Source organism: Lissotriton helveticus, chromosome 7, assembly GCF_964261635.1.
Source record: "Lissotriton helveticus chromosome 7, aLisHel1.1, whole genome shotgun sequence".
Lineage (NCBI taxonomy): Eukaryota > Metazoa > Chordata > Amphibia > Caudata > Salamandridae > Lissotriton > Lissotriton helveticus.
This window is the reverse complement of record NC_136068.1, coordinates 1275862665-1275878539: the sequence shown is the minus strand read 5'-3', so window position 1 is coordinate 1275878539 and position 15875 is coordinate 1275862665. Positions and strand designations below refer to the sequence as shown.

At 48.4% G+C, this 15875-nt stretch overlaps 1 long non-coding RNA gene across 1 annotated transcript; it reads right to left on the bottom strand.

Annotated features, from left to right (window-relative positions):
• Nucleotides 1–3756: 3756 nt before the first annotated feature.
• Nucleotides 3757–13990, bottom strand: LOC144767336 (uncharacterized). Its single transcript, XR_013598153.1, has 3 exons — nucleotides 12355–13990; nucleotides 6081–6657; nucleotides 3757–4706 (listed from the first exon to the last, which is right to left on the bottom strand). It is a non-coding gene; the product is annotated as an uncharacterized LOC144767336 (long non-coding RNA).
• Nucleotides 13991–15875: the final 1885 nt, after the last annotated feature.

Genomic DNA, 15875 nt, shown 5'->3' with positions numbered 1-15875 from the left:
AGCGGCAGCATCTGAAAAAGATACAGGATACGCGGAAGCACTGTCATTTTGACTGCCGCCAACCTCCCGTACCAAGCCAAGATTATACGGGGCCAATCCGAAAGCGATTTGGCCGTCTGATCCACCAGGAGTTTGTAGTTAAGGGAGACCGTTTTAGCTATAGAGGAGGTTAGGCACTGGAAGGCAAAGTCCTGCCGTAGGTCTTGCACCTCTGCCTCAGGAATGGAGTTATTGAGGATTTGCGATTTGGAGAAATTGACTTTAAACCCCCCAACTAAACCAAATTCGAGGAGTTCTCCCGACAAATGCCGCAAGGAGGAGTAAGGTTGAGTGAGCGATAGGATCACATCATCAGCATATAAGCTGATTTTGTGCGTATCAGCGCCAAACCAAATCCCCACAATACCCACATTTGACCGTATACACTGGGCAAAAGACTCCATATAGAGCGCAAAAAGCAACGGGGATAAGGAACGCCCCTGGCGTGTCCCTCTAGTGATGGGAAAGAGGGCTGACTGACACCCATTCTCCCGCACTGCCGCCTTGGGTGTCGCATAGAGGCACCGTACCCATCGTACAAATCTGTCGCCCAGTCCGAAGGCCTTCGAAACCGCAAACAGGTATTCCCAATCCACACGATCGAAGGCCTTCTCCGCATCAATAGACAGGAAAAAGGCCTGTAACCGAGAACGGTGAACCAGGTCCACGAGATGAAGAAGCCTCTTAGTATTATCTCCCCCCTGTCGCGTTGGAATAAAGCCTGCCTGGTCGGGGTCTATAACTCCATCCATCAGCGGGCTGAGTCTCGCCGCTAGGATAATCGTGATTAGCTTGGCGTCAATATTAAGGAGCGAGATCGGCCGATACGATCCACACTCCTAAGCATCCTTCCCGGGTTTGAGAATAACTGTAATGGCGGGCTCCGACATGGAGGGAGTCACCTCTCCTGTATCCAAAAAGGAGTTGAAGAGGGGGGTTAAAAAGGGAGCCAGCTCCACACAATAGGTTTTATAAAAGATGGCAGAGAAGCCATCCGGCCCCGGGGACTTGGCCACCTTTAGTCGAGCAATCGCAGATATGACCTCCTCTATACGGATCGCGGCATCCAGAGGGTCAGCCGAAGTCTTAAGGAGAGGGGTAATGTTACAGGATGCCATATAAGCCGCTATTCCCGCAGAGTCCGATGCTTCCCCCCTGTACAGGCCCTGATAGAACTGCCTAAAAGAGTCCACAATAAGTGTATCAGTGGTACGTTCCACTGCCTGAGAATCCCTAATGGATTGAATGGCCGTCAACTGCGCTCACTCTAGCAACCTATGCGCTAACATCTTTCCCCCTTTGTCCCCGCTGAGGTAGAATTTGTGTCGCAAGCGCAGAAGGGCGTGCTCTGCCCTATCTAAATCTAGGTGCTTCAGCATGCGCCGCTTTGTCTCTAACTCCCTCCATACTCTTGGAGCCCCGGTCCTCATATGTATCACTTCCAGGGCACCCACCTGCTTTTCAATCTCTGCACTCTTCTCTTTGCGCACCCGCGCATATGCCGCCGCCAGCGCAATAAACTTCCCTCGTTCTACCAGTTTCAGGGCCTCCCATATTGACACCAGGGACATGCCATCACGATCATTGTTAGCAAAGTATTGAGTGATAGTGTCCCTTATTCGTGCGACCGCTGACACCGAGTGAAGTAGGAAGTACCGGAGCCGCCAACCACGCGGCGGCGGCCGTTTGCCATGGCAGGTAAGCAAGACTGAAATAGGAGCATGGTCTGAGAGGGAGCGCGGAGTGATATTGGCTGCGGGCAAGCAAGGCAGGAGAGAGGATGTAGCTAAGAAGTGGTCTAAGCGCATACGTTTTGTGTGCGTAGGAATAGTAAGTGTAATCCCATTTGAGGGGATGTTGTACGCGCCATACATCGTGTAGCCCACCCTCGAGTAACCATTGCCTCCCCCCCTTTGACAGTGCCCCCGTTTGGTGAGACCGTAGCTCAGACCTATCCATTCCCGGATCCATTACTATATTCAGATACCCACCCACTAGCACAAATGCGTCTGGGGACGCCAACACTTCAGAGAGGGCCGCCTGTAGGAAGGGCTCTTGTCGTTCGTTCGGAGTATACAATGACCCCACCATCAGCTGCGTGTCACCCCACTGAACACGGACAGCCAGGAATCGCCCCTTGATATCTACCACCTGGGAGAGAATTTTACAATGCGCGCGAGCACTAAAAAGGATCGCCACCCCATGTTTCTTCGCTGGACCCGAGGACCATACTTGTACAGGAAATCGCCTATCCTTCATTCGTTTAGTATCCCTAGGGAAGAGGTGGGTCTCCTGTAATAAGCACACGTCACCCTCCACATTCTCCAATAGGGAAAGGATGGCCGCACGCTTGACAGGACTATTCAAGCCCCTAACATTCAGGCATAAAATCTTTAGGTCCCTACCCATATCTCTCGGAAAGAAGGTAATAGCCAATGCGGTACCACAGGGCAGCAGCGCTAAAGGGACCACGGTGTGCAGCCGGCGAACCTAACCTGCACCCACCTACCTGGAGGACTGATGCGGAGCCCTGAAAACAACCCCAAACCCCAAACAAAACCCCAAACCCCACTAGAAAGTACCGGACCACACAGAAAAGTGAAAAGACCAAGAGTCTCATGGAATGACTATAGTCCGTATGACAAAACCAACTGTTGGGGGAACATGGCGCCATCCTAGAACCTTACCCACCCCTGATACAGGGCACCTCCAATTCACAAGAACAGAAAGAGCAAAAGAAACACACTCTCCCCCCCAAACATCCCGCCTCTGGCGCCGCAGGAGAACCCAGCCAGTGCCAAGCTTGCGGGCCTCAGGGAACTCCAGTGTTGTCAGTCACCAGGGCCACAGAGGTAACAGCTGCTTCCCTCTCCAGCAGGCTCGTGGATAGGTCCGGCTTCACCGGCGGTGGTGACCTCCCAACTCGCTGCCAGTCAGTGGAGCATCTGCGCTGCCTAGCAGGTGATCCAGCGGTCTCAGCCCGAGATACGGGCCGCTCCAGACCCGGTTCCTCGAAGGCAACATCCAGCGAGCGGATTTGCAGAAGTTTGCCCTTATGCTTAAAAATAATCCGAAACCTGTGTCCCCATGAATAGGGGATATCCCGCTCCCGCAGGTAGGTAGTTATAGGTTTAAAGTTTCTGCGCTTGATGAGGGTGGAAGCCGCCAAGTCCTGAAAGAGCACCGGCTGATGGCCCCGAAAATGCACAGGATTGAGGTCATGGGCTTTGCAAAGGATCCTTTATTTAAGCTGAAAATCAAGCACACACTAGGATGTCCGGTGGCAGAGCTTTGGGGCCCCTCGGCAGGCCAACGCGGTGGACACGATCCAACTGAATGTCCTGCTCTTCCCCTTCATCAAGAATCTGCCTGACGCTTTGAGGGGGAAACATGGCGGCGGGCCGACGCCGGTCGCACGAGCTCCCGGCCTGAGAGGGGAGAGGAATGCAGCTATAGCGGAAGATCATCTGAAAACAGCCTATAAAAATAGCACGAAAGCTGGGTGACACTTTCACGCTTCTTATTGTGGGTTGTAAATCATCAAATTCGATTTTGACATTTAAGTTAAGTTTTAAGTTATTATTAATTTAAAATTACCCGGTTGTTTGCTTGGTGCTCGCCGCCCATGGCTTTGGATTTGGATGCGGAGCTGCAGCAGAGTGCTTGGTGTAACGCCTCGCGTCTGTTTCGGAAGGCTCGGGCTGCGTTCGTGAGAGGTGTAATGTTGGGGGCCCTGGGCCCTTATTGCTAAAAGGACTGACGCAGACACAGGCAGTTAGTGGGTACAACTGGCCCTGAGCACGTGCGCTCGGGTTCCTTTATTAGCAGCGTCACCTGACCCAGTGACGTCTGTGGTGGGTGGGTGCACAGTGTAAGATTACACTAGAGACAAACTAGACTGTGTCCTTGCGGGACACTACATCCCTCCCAAAGTTTAGGGAAAAGAAAAACGAATGTCCAACCTGCAAGAAAACAGAACAATAACATTTGATAGCCCCAACAGATTTTCTTCAGGCGATCAGCTGGGAGTATGTTGAAAGTTCCAGGACTACAACGTCAGTCAGATGAGCTTCACCTCAGTGTTGTACTTCAGATCATCCTTGGCATGCTGCGTTGACGCTTATCTACAGTGTTCATCACTTGGAGCATCGGGAGCAGAATGGGGGTGACCCTTGAGGGGTCTCGCAGGTGTTCCTAGTCCAGTGGATGACAACGCTTGTTGGTTGTTGGAGACGACTGTGGCACGAGCGGTCTTTCTTTGGATTTGCTGATCTTGATGCCTTTACACCTCCGTCCGGCCAAGTAACTTCCGACTTGCCTTTCTTGCCGGACTCCTCTCTCACTGGAGCCTCGAAGACAGGCCTCTCCTGCTTAGACTCTCCTCTCACTAGAGACGCTGGGAGGACCCTCTTGCCGGACACGATGGGACCGGGTGGACCGTGCGGGGCTGCGCATGAGCCGCGCAAAAGCGTCGCTGAGGAACTGCTAACGGACTCACCGCCAAGTCTCTCATGATGTCGTCGGGGTAGTTGATGTCAAACCGCCAGGATGGTCTTGCCATTAGGACATGGGTTCAGTGTCTTCACCAGACCGTTTCTCGGTGCCAGGTGTTCACCTGGGGGCCTTCGTGCTTCCTGTTGCCTGCCGTGGAGCTGCCGCTGCTGCACCTCTCCCATCCGGATTCCTCTCTCACAGGACATGCGGCCGAGGCCCTTGTCCCCTGGACTGCCACATGATCGAGTGGGCTGTGCGGAACTTCGGACATGACCACAGTCGAGTCTTGTGTAGTCCACAAGGGTGGATTGTCTAGTGCTCGGGTATGCTCTGCTTAGGCAAGCTTCAGGTTCACGGGGCACCCATACGGTTCTTCAGTGGTTGGTCTCCTCGAATGCAGGTTGTAGGGATTACTGGGGTCCACACGGATATTGCGATGTTCCTTGGACAGCACCGATGTTCCTGTGTGCTGACTGTTGCGATGCTTCTTGGACAGCACCGATGTTCCTGTGTGCTGTGGTTCTCTTTCCTCCTCTGTGGAGTGATGTTGTGTTACTCCATTCTTCCTCTTCGTTCACTCCCTCGACGCGGTCCAGTCTTCTTTCTTGCTTACTCATGCTAACCAGGCTTCTCCATGTAGCGGGCCCTCTACATGTCGTCGCCCGCCTTGGTCTTGTCCATGTGGTAGGACACTGTCTTCCCCTGGTTTGTTGACTAGACCTGTCGTTGTATCTTCCTGTTACTTGATCACTTCTGTTGTCTTCAATCAGGATACCCTCCTTTGGTCAATTCCATCGTGACCCTCTTGTCTCGTCGGGTTCCTTTGGCTCTACTGTTCCTCCTTCCTTTTCTTTATGGCGTCGCGCCCTTCCTTTCCATGTTCCTTCTTGCGACGTGGTCTGGTCCTCTTGCTGTCGTTGGTCTTCCCGACCAGTCTTCCCCAGGCGGCGTGCACTCCACCTGTTTCTTTCTGGTCTGGGCATAGCTCTCCGGCATGGTGTTCTTCTCTTCTCTGACTGGACCGTTTGTCGCGATCTTCTCTGTTGTTGCTTTTCTTTCCTTGGTGACCAGACTGGGTGGTCGGCTTTCATCTTGGGCATGAGTTGTCATGCTGTGCTATTTTCTTTGTGGTCGCTATTCACCGTCACAGTGTTTTGGCGTTGGCGCGCTTTGTCTGCGCGGAGGAGGGTTGCGTCACCGCTCCTGGTGCAACTCTTTTGCATGCCGCCATGCGTGCTGACGATGGCACTCTGGTTGCTGCGAGACGTCGCTGTCTCTCTTGGGGACCTTTGTGCGCGGTCCCGTGGCGTTGGCGTGTCGCTGCGCAGCGTCACTCTGGCACTCTTGATTCCTGGCACTCCTGGCACGTTCCGGCGCAGTGCTGCGCGGTCCTGGCGTACGGGTGTAGAGTTCTTGCACTCTTGTCGCGTTCTTGCGCTTTGTGGTACGGTTCCGTGCTTCTGACGCGTTCCTGCGCTGTCTCCCTTTTGTCCTCAGGAGGTTGCGTCTTGCTGTGGCGTCGTTTGGGCGTGGTTGTGTTCCTGCACACGGTTCTATGCTGTCCTGTGTCACTGGGCAGTGAAGGTGGGTTTGTGAACACCGTGGTTTGTGTTGATGCGCAGTCACTTCGTGTTTCGCTTTTCCTTGTGCACTACTGTGCTTCAGTGGAGGTGCCTTGATTCTCTTGCTGTAGGTCGCAGCAGCCTGAGATTGCTTCTGTGGCAGAATGCTGGTGGCTCTTGACACTGTGCCTAGCTACAGTCCTGGGGTGACTGCTGGTAATCAGGCTTGGTTAAGGCAGAGTCTTGTGTTGGGGACATGACAGGGTGTAGACACTGTGTGCAATGTCTTTTGTGCAGCGGTTGCAGTGCTGCGATTTCGCCATTAGGTGGCAGTGTTCCATGCTTTTCTCGGTGTCTCGCAGCTTGCTGGGACCCGTGGAGAGCTGCTCCTGTCCTGCCTCATGCTGCATTCGCCGCGCTGGGGTGGTGAGAGACCAGACTGGCACCCGAGGGCTGCTTCCTTCTTCACGTCTTCGGGCGCAGGCACACTTGAGCCAGGTAGGCTCTTATCGCTTCTCTGTTCCCGCCTGCAGCAGCTTCTCGGTGACGGGAGAGTGGCTAGCTACTCCACTCCCCGTCTCTGCTACCGCTGGTGCTTAGCATGCGTGTGGAGTTCATAGGATTTAGTAAGTATTCTTCTAATGTTCACGTGCATTATGTTCTTATGTTACTCACGTGCATTATGTTCTTATGATGTATTCTATCTCGCGCGTCTCTTGAAGAATGTTATCTTTCAAGAGACGCATCTCTCGTGACACTTCTTGCCTGTAAGCTTCAACTGTAAGTTTGTCACTTCTACAGTTGGAGTTTACTGAGTACGGATGTGCTCCTGTGGTGTGCTTTTGGTTTATGGTAATAAACCTTACCTGACGACTTATACAACGTCTCCTGACTCTTCTTACCAACAAAGAAACCAAATACTTTACATTTGGCGACGAGGACCCTCATTTTAATCAAAAAGAGCACATCACCTACCTTGCACGATCCCACCTAACCTCACCGCCAGCTTCAAGACCTCTTCAAGCTCTGCTACCGGAAAATCCGCCGCTGATTGGCCGTCTTCTCGAAATTTTGCGTAATTTTATGCATTTCTTCAGCTTTTGACGGGCCCTGTTGCGCGTCACTCATGACGTGAACGAGATCATCATCTCGTCTCGAGCATACGTCATCGCGCATGCGTGCAGGAGCGTAGCTACGCTTGGAGGCCATATTGGATTATTTCCACGTTACCATGACAACGATTTACCGATCGGAGGAGTCGGAAAGGAAACAACTTCGTTTACTTATTTAAAGGATTTACGGTGAGCGGTTTTCAAGGGGTTACATTGAATTTTATCTCTTGTGAAGAGTTTTAAAGGAATAATCAAACAATTTTCAGTGGATTTAAATTTTACAATTTTGACTTTACAATTTTTCATTAATACTTCGTTATAAGCAACATGGCCACGAACCAGCAGATAGTTACTTTGAATTATTTTTTACCAGTACCTGGAAAGCCTAAAGAACCTTGGAGACATTGGTTTCAAAACTTTGAAAGTTATTTAATTGCCATAGGAGCAGATGAATACTCTCCTAAGAGGAAATTGGCAATCCTTTATAGCAATTTAGGTAAAGAAGGCAGACAGATTTTTAACAATTTACCCAATCCTCTTCCGTCTTCTAGTGGCGGAGGTGATATTAATGAATATTCCGCTGCAGTTTTAAAATTGAAAAGGAAATTCCTTGAACTGCCTAGTGTCATACTTGAACGTTTTAATTTCATGAAAAGACGTCAAGAACAGGATGAGTCTATCGAAGAATTCATTTCTGCTTTGAGAAACCTTGCTGCTGAGTGCAGTTTAGAACTTACCTAGAAACTGCTTTGAGAGACCAGTTTGTATATAATTGCTGTCACAAGAAGATTTAAGAGAGAATATTGAGTTGCAGAGACCCTTCTTTATCTGAAGTTTTGGAAATAGCTAAGGGTATCGAAAGATCGATCGTATCTTCTAAATGCATTACTGAAACTAATTCTTTTCCTCAACCTGATTTAAACATTAATGCTGTTTATACTAGAAATAGGCCCTTTCAGAAACCTTTTCAAAGGAGAACAAATACCTTTTGTTTTCGTTGTGGTTCTAAAACACACTTGAGTAACAGCCCAATTTGTCCAGCCCAAGGCAAAAAGTGCACTTTTTGTCAAAAAATTGGGCATTTACAAACTGTTTGTCGTAACCGAAAAAGTTCTCAGATTAATAACATTTCTTGCTTTACAGGTGAAAACTCTGATGATGTTCAATTTATTGACTCTGAAATGAAAAATACTACTATTAATACTGTTGAAATTGTTACTTCTAGTAGAAACTTAATTGAAAAAGAAATTCTTTCTATTCATTCAGTTTCTATTTGTATGGTTGATTCCAATGGTCTGGGACACGCAAAAGATCCAACTTGCCAAGTAATTGTTGATCATTTAACAATTGACATGATGGCAGATTCGGGTGCCCCCATTACTATTATATCTGAATTGCTGTTCAATAATCACTGGTCTTCCAGAGTTACTCTTGAACCGTTGGATATCATACCAAAAGCATATGCTGGGAAAAACATTGAAATGTGGGGTTTTTTCATTACTAGTGTAACTTGTTTGGGCAGATGTATATATACAAAGGTCTATGTTGCAACTGATGGAAAATGCATTGTTGGATGGCAAGATCTTGCCAAAATGGGTCTCAAACTTGTCCCTGGTTCTGATTGTCCTGTTCAGATAAATGAACAATGTGATGTGTCCTTTGTTAATTTCATTGATGTAGGGATAGTTAACAAAATCATTTCAGATTTCCCAGAAGTCTTTAATGATTCTGTTGGTATGATTAAGAACTATGAACATCGCATTCGTCTCAAACCAAATGCTATTCCTGTTATTCACAAATTAAGGAATGTTCCTCTCAATGTGAGAGATGATTTGAAAAAGGTACTATTGAAGATGGTAGATGAGAAGATAATTGAAGCTGTTGATTCATCTTTATGGGTCAGTCCGATCGTGGTCGTTAAAAAAAAAGATTCTAGCATTCGTTTGTGTGCCGACCTTCGATCATTAAATCAAAATATTTTGATTGACTGTTATCCCTTACCTAGAATTCAAGAGCTTCTCACCGGACTTGCTGATTCCAAATTGTTTACGCTCTTAGATTTAAGGAGTGCATACCACCAAATTCCCTTGACCAAATGTTCATCTAAACTTACCACATTTATTACTCCTTTTGGGGCCTTTAAATATCTGAGACTCCCTTTTGGTTTAGCAAGTGCCGCAAGTGTTTTTCAAAAATTTATGGACAGCGTTTTATGTAATATTAAGGGTGTGCAAGCATATCAAGATGATGTTTTAATTCACTCAAAAAATGTTGATGAACATATTAAGGATTTACATATTGTACTGTCTCGCTTCAGGGATGTTGGAATCACCCTTGGTAAAAAAAAGTGCAAGTTTTTTGTGGAGGAATTAGACTACTTAGGTCATTCCATTTCCACCATGGGTATCAAACCTAAACTTTCTCTCACTCAGGCCATTCAAAATGTACCTATTCCGAACAACAAGGATACTTTGAGATCATTTCTTGGTCTCAGCGAATATTATTCGAGATTTGTCATGAATTATTCTCAATTGGTTCAACCCCTTAGGATTTTAATAAAAAAAGATGTCTCATTTTTGTGGAATGATGAAGCAGATTTGGCTTTCAATAACATTAAGAAAGTCATCATAAATTCTCCAGCTCTATCATCCTTTACACCAGGTCTTAAATGTGGCATTTATGTAGACGCAAGTCAAAAAGGTCTTGGTGCTGTTCTTTGTCAATGGAATGGTTCAGTAGAACATACCATTGGTTTTGCGTCAAAGTCACTCAGCAATGCTGAATACAATTACAGCACCATTGAAAAAGAGGCCCTGGGTTGTGTCTGGGCTGTAGAAAAATTTAAAATCTACATTTGGGGTTCTCAATTTTTATTATACACTGATCATAAACCTTTAATACATCTCTTAAATGGAAACGGCACTGGTAAAGCCTCTTCGAGGTTAGTTAGAATTCTTTCCAAATTGAATGACTTTAATTTCAGCATTCACCACATTGCTGGAGGCAGAAACATGAGAGCTGATGCTCTTTCTAGGTTGCCTTTAGAAAATAATAATGATGTACTTGGAAATGATATTGAGTGCGTCGTTGCTTCCTTGGAGGATTTAATTCTCTCTCCTCTTTCTATTTCTGAGGAAGATTGGTTCAAATACTATGCTGAAGATGAAACTCTTGTAGCAGTAAAGAATCTAATAATTTCAGGCTGGCCCAGAATTCGTTCTCTTCCTGCCTCTTTGAAGTCCTTTGCACAGGTTTCTGAAGATTTAACAATTGTAAATGGAATCATTTTTAGAGGTGATCGATGTATTCCACCTTTAATTTTACGCAAAAAATTATTTTTTACTGCGCATCAAGGTCATTTAGGTGTAGGCGGGACCTCACGCAAATTAAAGGAACATTTCTGGTGGCCGGCCATGGAAAGGAATGTCAATGATTGGATTGATGCCTGTAGCACTTGCTTAGCTTCTGATAAGCATTGGAAGTTACAAAATGTATCATTACATAATGTTCCCATTCCTGATGACCCTTGGGTCAAGTTGGCCATTGATTTTTCCGGACCCTTTGAGATTCTTCCTCAATCTCAACGCTACATAATCTCTGTTGTAGACTATTACTCCAAGTGGTTTGACTTTGATTTTTGTACCAACCCAGATTCTATTTCAGCCATGAGATTCTTACAAAGGGTTTTTAGAATGGAAGGTCCCCCAAAAGAAATTGTCAGTGACAATGGTTCGCATTTTTGCTCTAACGTTATGGAGGAATTCTTCAAGAAGTTTGATATCAAACACTTGAGAGTAGCCCTGTATTCCCCTGCATCAAATGGTTTGATTGAGCGAATGAACCGATTTTTAAAAGAGTGCATTCAGACTGCTTATTCTTGTAAGGAAAACGTTGAGGTTTTCCTAAGAGAAAAAGTTTGGGCATACCTGGTTACCCCACACTCCACCACAGGCATATCACTTTTCAGATTACTTAAAAAAAGAAACCCACATGGTACTGTTTGTCCTTCTTGGATTAAAAATTTAATTTCAGAAAAAACTGTTTGTCTAGCCTGTTCTGACAAATTAGTTCTTAAGGGTAATGTTGAGAAACAACAAGCTGTTCAAAGACGGAATTTTAATACCAAAGTTGTCTCTACCCCTGAAATTTTTACAGTAGGTGATTGGGTCATGTTTAAGTCCATAGATAGAGTTAAGAAAGGCCTATCTAAGTTTTCACTTCCTACCCAAGTACTTAAGGTGTCCAAAGGTTCTTTATTTTTAGATAAAAGAGGGTGGCGTAATAAACGTTCACTTGTTAAGTTAACCTCTGAACAAGCCAAGAGCATCCTCAGAACCAAGAGTGAAAATGGAAATCATTCTTGTTCTTTTCTTGATTTACCACAGTTGGAATTTCCAACTTCTAATGATACCACTTCTCCTTCTCAAGTCACCCAAGTTTCAAATGAGGAAGTTTCACCTTCACTTGAGGCTTCACTTCCTGTTCCTGACAATTTTGAGAATGATGACACCTTTACTCAAGTTACTGATGGTACATCTAGAACTCATAGGAACTGCTCCTTTCCCACTCGCTTTAGAGATTATTATTTTAGTTAAGTTTCATTTCTTATAGTTAAGTTTTCTTTCAGTTTCTTTATTTGGTGAGGAGGGAGGAGATGTGGAGTTCATAGGATTTAGTAAGTATTCTTCTAATGTTCACGTGCATTATGTTCTTATGTTACTCACGTGCATTATGTTCTTATGATGTATTCTATCACGCGCGTCTCTTGAAGAATGTTATCTTTCAAGAGACGCATCTCTCGTGACACTTCTTGCCTGTAAGCTTCAACTGTAAGTTTGTCACTTCTACAGTTGGAGTTTACTGAGTACGGATGTGCTCCTGTGGTGTGCTTTTGGTTTATGGTAATAAACCTTACCTGACGACTTATACAACGTCTCCTGACTCTTCTTACCAACAAAGAAACCAAATACTTTACAATGCGGCCGGCCTTGCTGTCTGGAGCGCTCGCGGCTGCTCTTGCCGCTTCCTATACTTGTGGAGCTGGGCTTGGGTAGTAGTCACCGCTGGAGGGCTTCCCTTAACTCCGGTGAGTGCTGCTTTTACCGGCTACGAGCCGGGCGTTGGGTTTACACCTTTTCCTCCCCCACCGCGGCGGCCACACGCTGGCCTCCTTGCTCATTCGCCCACGCAGTCTCTGGTTGGTCTCCCCGCCCGCGACAGCCTTCCACTTCACGCGCTGTGCGGGGCGGGGGGAGGGGCGGCGTTGCTGCTGGGCTTCGGGGCAAACCCACTTACTCGGTGTCTCTATTAGCGGGGCAGCTGGTGTCGGGCGAGATGGCTTCCATACACCTGAGCACCCATGCGCTGGGTGATGTCTCCTCACTGCTCCCTGTGCTCACCCCGCCGCAGCTTCACTTTCCTCACGCGGGACAGGGGTCGTGTTAGCAGGCCGCGGGTGGGCTCCGCGAGCCTTGCTACACTACCAGGACAAAGGTCTGCACTGGTTGGGGTCACCGTGTTCACTTTAGCAGCGGGTGGGCTCCGCTTCATCCATTCGGCGCCCGGCAGTTCCCCTCACGCTGCGGGCGCTCGAGGCACGGTACGGCCTCCGGCTGACTTCGGGGCAGGGCCCGGTGCTTTCTTTTACGGTTTATTCACCCTGCCGCCGCACTTTACACACACGCGCGCGCGGCGGGGGACGCTGCTGGCAGGCCGCGGGTGGGCTCCGCTGGTCCTGCTTTAACACAGGACAAAGTCTGGCGCCGCTCGCCCTCTTTGGGAGGCACAGTTCATACTTAAGCGGGTGGGCTCCGCTTTCACTTCACTGTGCCCAGCAGCTCTGCTCCCGCTGCGGGCGCTCTTCCCTCCAAGTTCATACACCCGCCGCCTCACCTCACACACGCGGCGGGTGACCGGGGCGCTGCAGGCAGGCCGCGGGTGGGCTCCGCTGGCTCTGCCTTAATGTTCGTTTTTTTTTTTTTCGACACTCGGCAGGGGGCCACGGTCATGCGGGTGGGCACCGCTTATGGTAGAGTCACGGGGGTCGCTTCAGGCTTGCGCGGCCCCCTCCGCTCACCTTCGGCTGGCTGGCTGGCTGGCGTCCTTCCTTCACGCGGGTGGGCTCCGCGGAGGTCGTAGTGCTTGGCTACCAGTCCTGGCTCGGTGGCGGTCGATGCAGGTGGGCTCTGCACGGCTCGCTTCTCCAGCGCTGGGGTCACTTGCGGCCGGCGGGCCTGTTCACATCACGGGTGGGCTCCGCATCGGTCCTCTCCCTCCCGGGCGCTTCCTGCCGCGCCTCCACGTGGCGCTCGGTTGCGGCCGGCACAGGTGGGCTCTGGTCGGTCCGCTGCAATTTATCATCGCGCCGTGAGGCTCACGCTGGACATGGAGGTGTGGGGTGGGCTCCCAGTCACCTCCTCCTGAATGTCTAGGCCCGGGGCACTGCACACGCCCCTCGGGCCTCTCGGCGGCAAGCGCCGCTTCCCCGGAGCGGTGCCCTGCACATGGGCACTTCCCTTCTTCTTTCCGGGGAGTTTCAGCTGCGGCACGCGTGGCATTGCGTTACCGCCTCGTCGCCAATGTAATGTTGGGGGCCCTGGGCCCTCATTGCTAAAAGGACTGACGCAGACACAGGCAGTTACTGGGTACAACTGGCCCTGAGCACGTGCACTCGGGTTCTTTTATTAGCAGCGTCACCTGACCCAGTGACGTCTGTGGTGGGTGGGTGCACAGTGTAAGATTACACTAGAGACAAACTAGACTGTGCCCTTGCAGGACACTACAAGAGGCAGAGGGAGCACAGTGTACAGGCTACTGGGGAAGAACGGACCAGCGGGCAGAGTCGATAGCAGTAACTCTGAGAGGGAACAGACAAAGTTCATGCTCCGCAGTACACAAGTGGAGGGGCAGCAGGGGGTTGTGCTTGGAGATAGGAAGTGCGAGACGACCGGCAGTTTTCAGGTACAGGATTGTATGCGGGGGGAGCTGAGGCTAATGGAAAGCGAGCCCCAATCATTAGCATCATAGTCACAGCAGGAGGCTAGAGAGAGTGGTGAAGCCTGTAGTGAAGTTTGCAGCGACCGGGGGAGTACCGAGATCAGAACTGAAAATACAGTTAAAAATAAAACCAAAAACTTAGTAAAAAGTCGATACCAGCTTCGGTCACTGCCAGAGGTGAAGGGTAAAGGAAAGGGTGGAGGCAGCAAGGAATTGCAGGCTGGTGCTGAGGCTGTAGCAATCTCCCCCAAAAAGAAGGCGCTGAAATCAGGAGGAAAGCCTAGACGGTGTGGCCAAAAAGGGTGTGCGTGCCTTTTAAACCTGCACCCACCTAGAGATCTTATTTTAAAATCATGGAGCATGTTGAAAGTTCACAGGCAAGGGGGTGTATGCCACAAAATAATCTACAAAACACCCCTCTCCCCCTGGAGAATCGATTCACTCCGTTGGAGGCGCTTTCACAAGGTGCAGAGCTACAAGTTGAGCCACAAGTTGAATGTTTAAGCCCCGAGGCAACCCCCGAGCTTAGCCCCAATCCTAGTCCTACTTGCACCACTGGGACATTTGAGGGAACTACCAATGGGGGACAGGCAGAGAATTCTAGGCAAAATGAGGGTAATTCAAGTGGTAATCGAGGTGAATATCTTATAGAGAAGATGTTCTTAACTCTACGTCAGGATATTTTTTCAAAATTTTAAATATCTGAAATGAATCAAAAGGGGATCCGTGATAAATGCGAGGTACTTGAGGAGAAGCTTGATGATCTTGCGCTACGCACTGGAATATTAGAAGAGGAGGTTAAAGTCCTTTCAGCAGTAGTGACGGATAACTCTAAGGAGATTGAGGTTTTAAGAAAACAGAATAAAACATTGCAGGATGATCTGGAAAGACTTGAGACGCAATCCCGAAGTAACAATCTAAGATTGCTCAAAATTCCGGAGGGGGCCAAGAAAGGGGATGTTAAGGCCTTCATATGCTGTCTTCTGAGAGAAGTTTTGAAGGATAGGCCAGATATTGATTGGGAGAAGGAGATCCAGAGGGCCCATTGGGATCCCTTTAGGTTGAATCCGGATCGGAAGACCCCCCAGCAAGATTTTGATAAACTTTCTAACTTTCGTTGTAAAAGAGTTGGAATTGGAACGGGCTTTGAAATGGGGATCTATAAGTCATGATGGGTTTTCTTATCAAATCAGGTCAGATCTCTGTAAGAGGACTGCGCAGAGACAGTGGGAATTGGGTACCAGGATGAATGAGCTGCGGAGTGAGGGTGCTCAAGTCCAGCTAAAATTTCCAGCAAAGCTAAAAATTATGTGGAAAAACAAAATGTATAATATAAGTAACCCAGACGAAGTTGATAGCTTTCTATAACAGATCACATGATAAGCTATTTGATTAAGTTGAAGTCATTACGGGTGAGCCCCATAATGAATATGTACTACGATATGGAAGAAAGTTATGAATAGGCTGCTTTCTTTGTTTGCATTTCCTTTTTTTTTTTTCTTTATTAGGTCTCTCCTCTCAGGGAGGGATGGGGAGGTCGCAAAGGGCGGAGTGTATCGCCTTAGGTCTAGAGAGGGGGTTTCCCGGGAGAGGGTGGATGGGTGGGCACTGGGTGTAGGGAGCAGTGGGGGAGAAACAAAAAAATAGTCCTCATCTGCTTATTTCTTGGAGG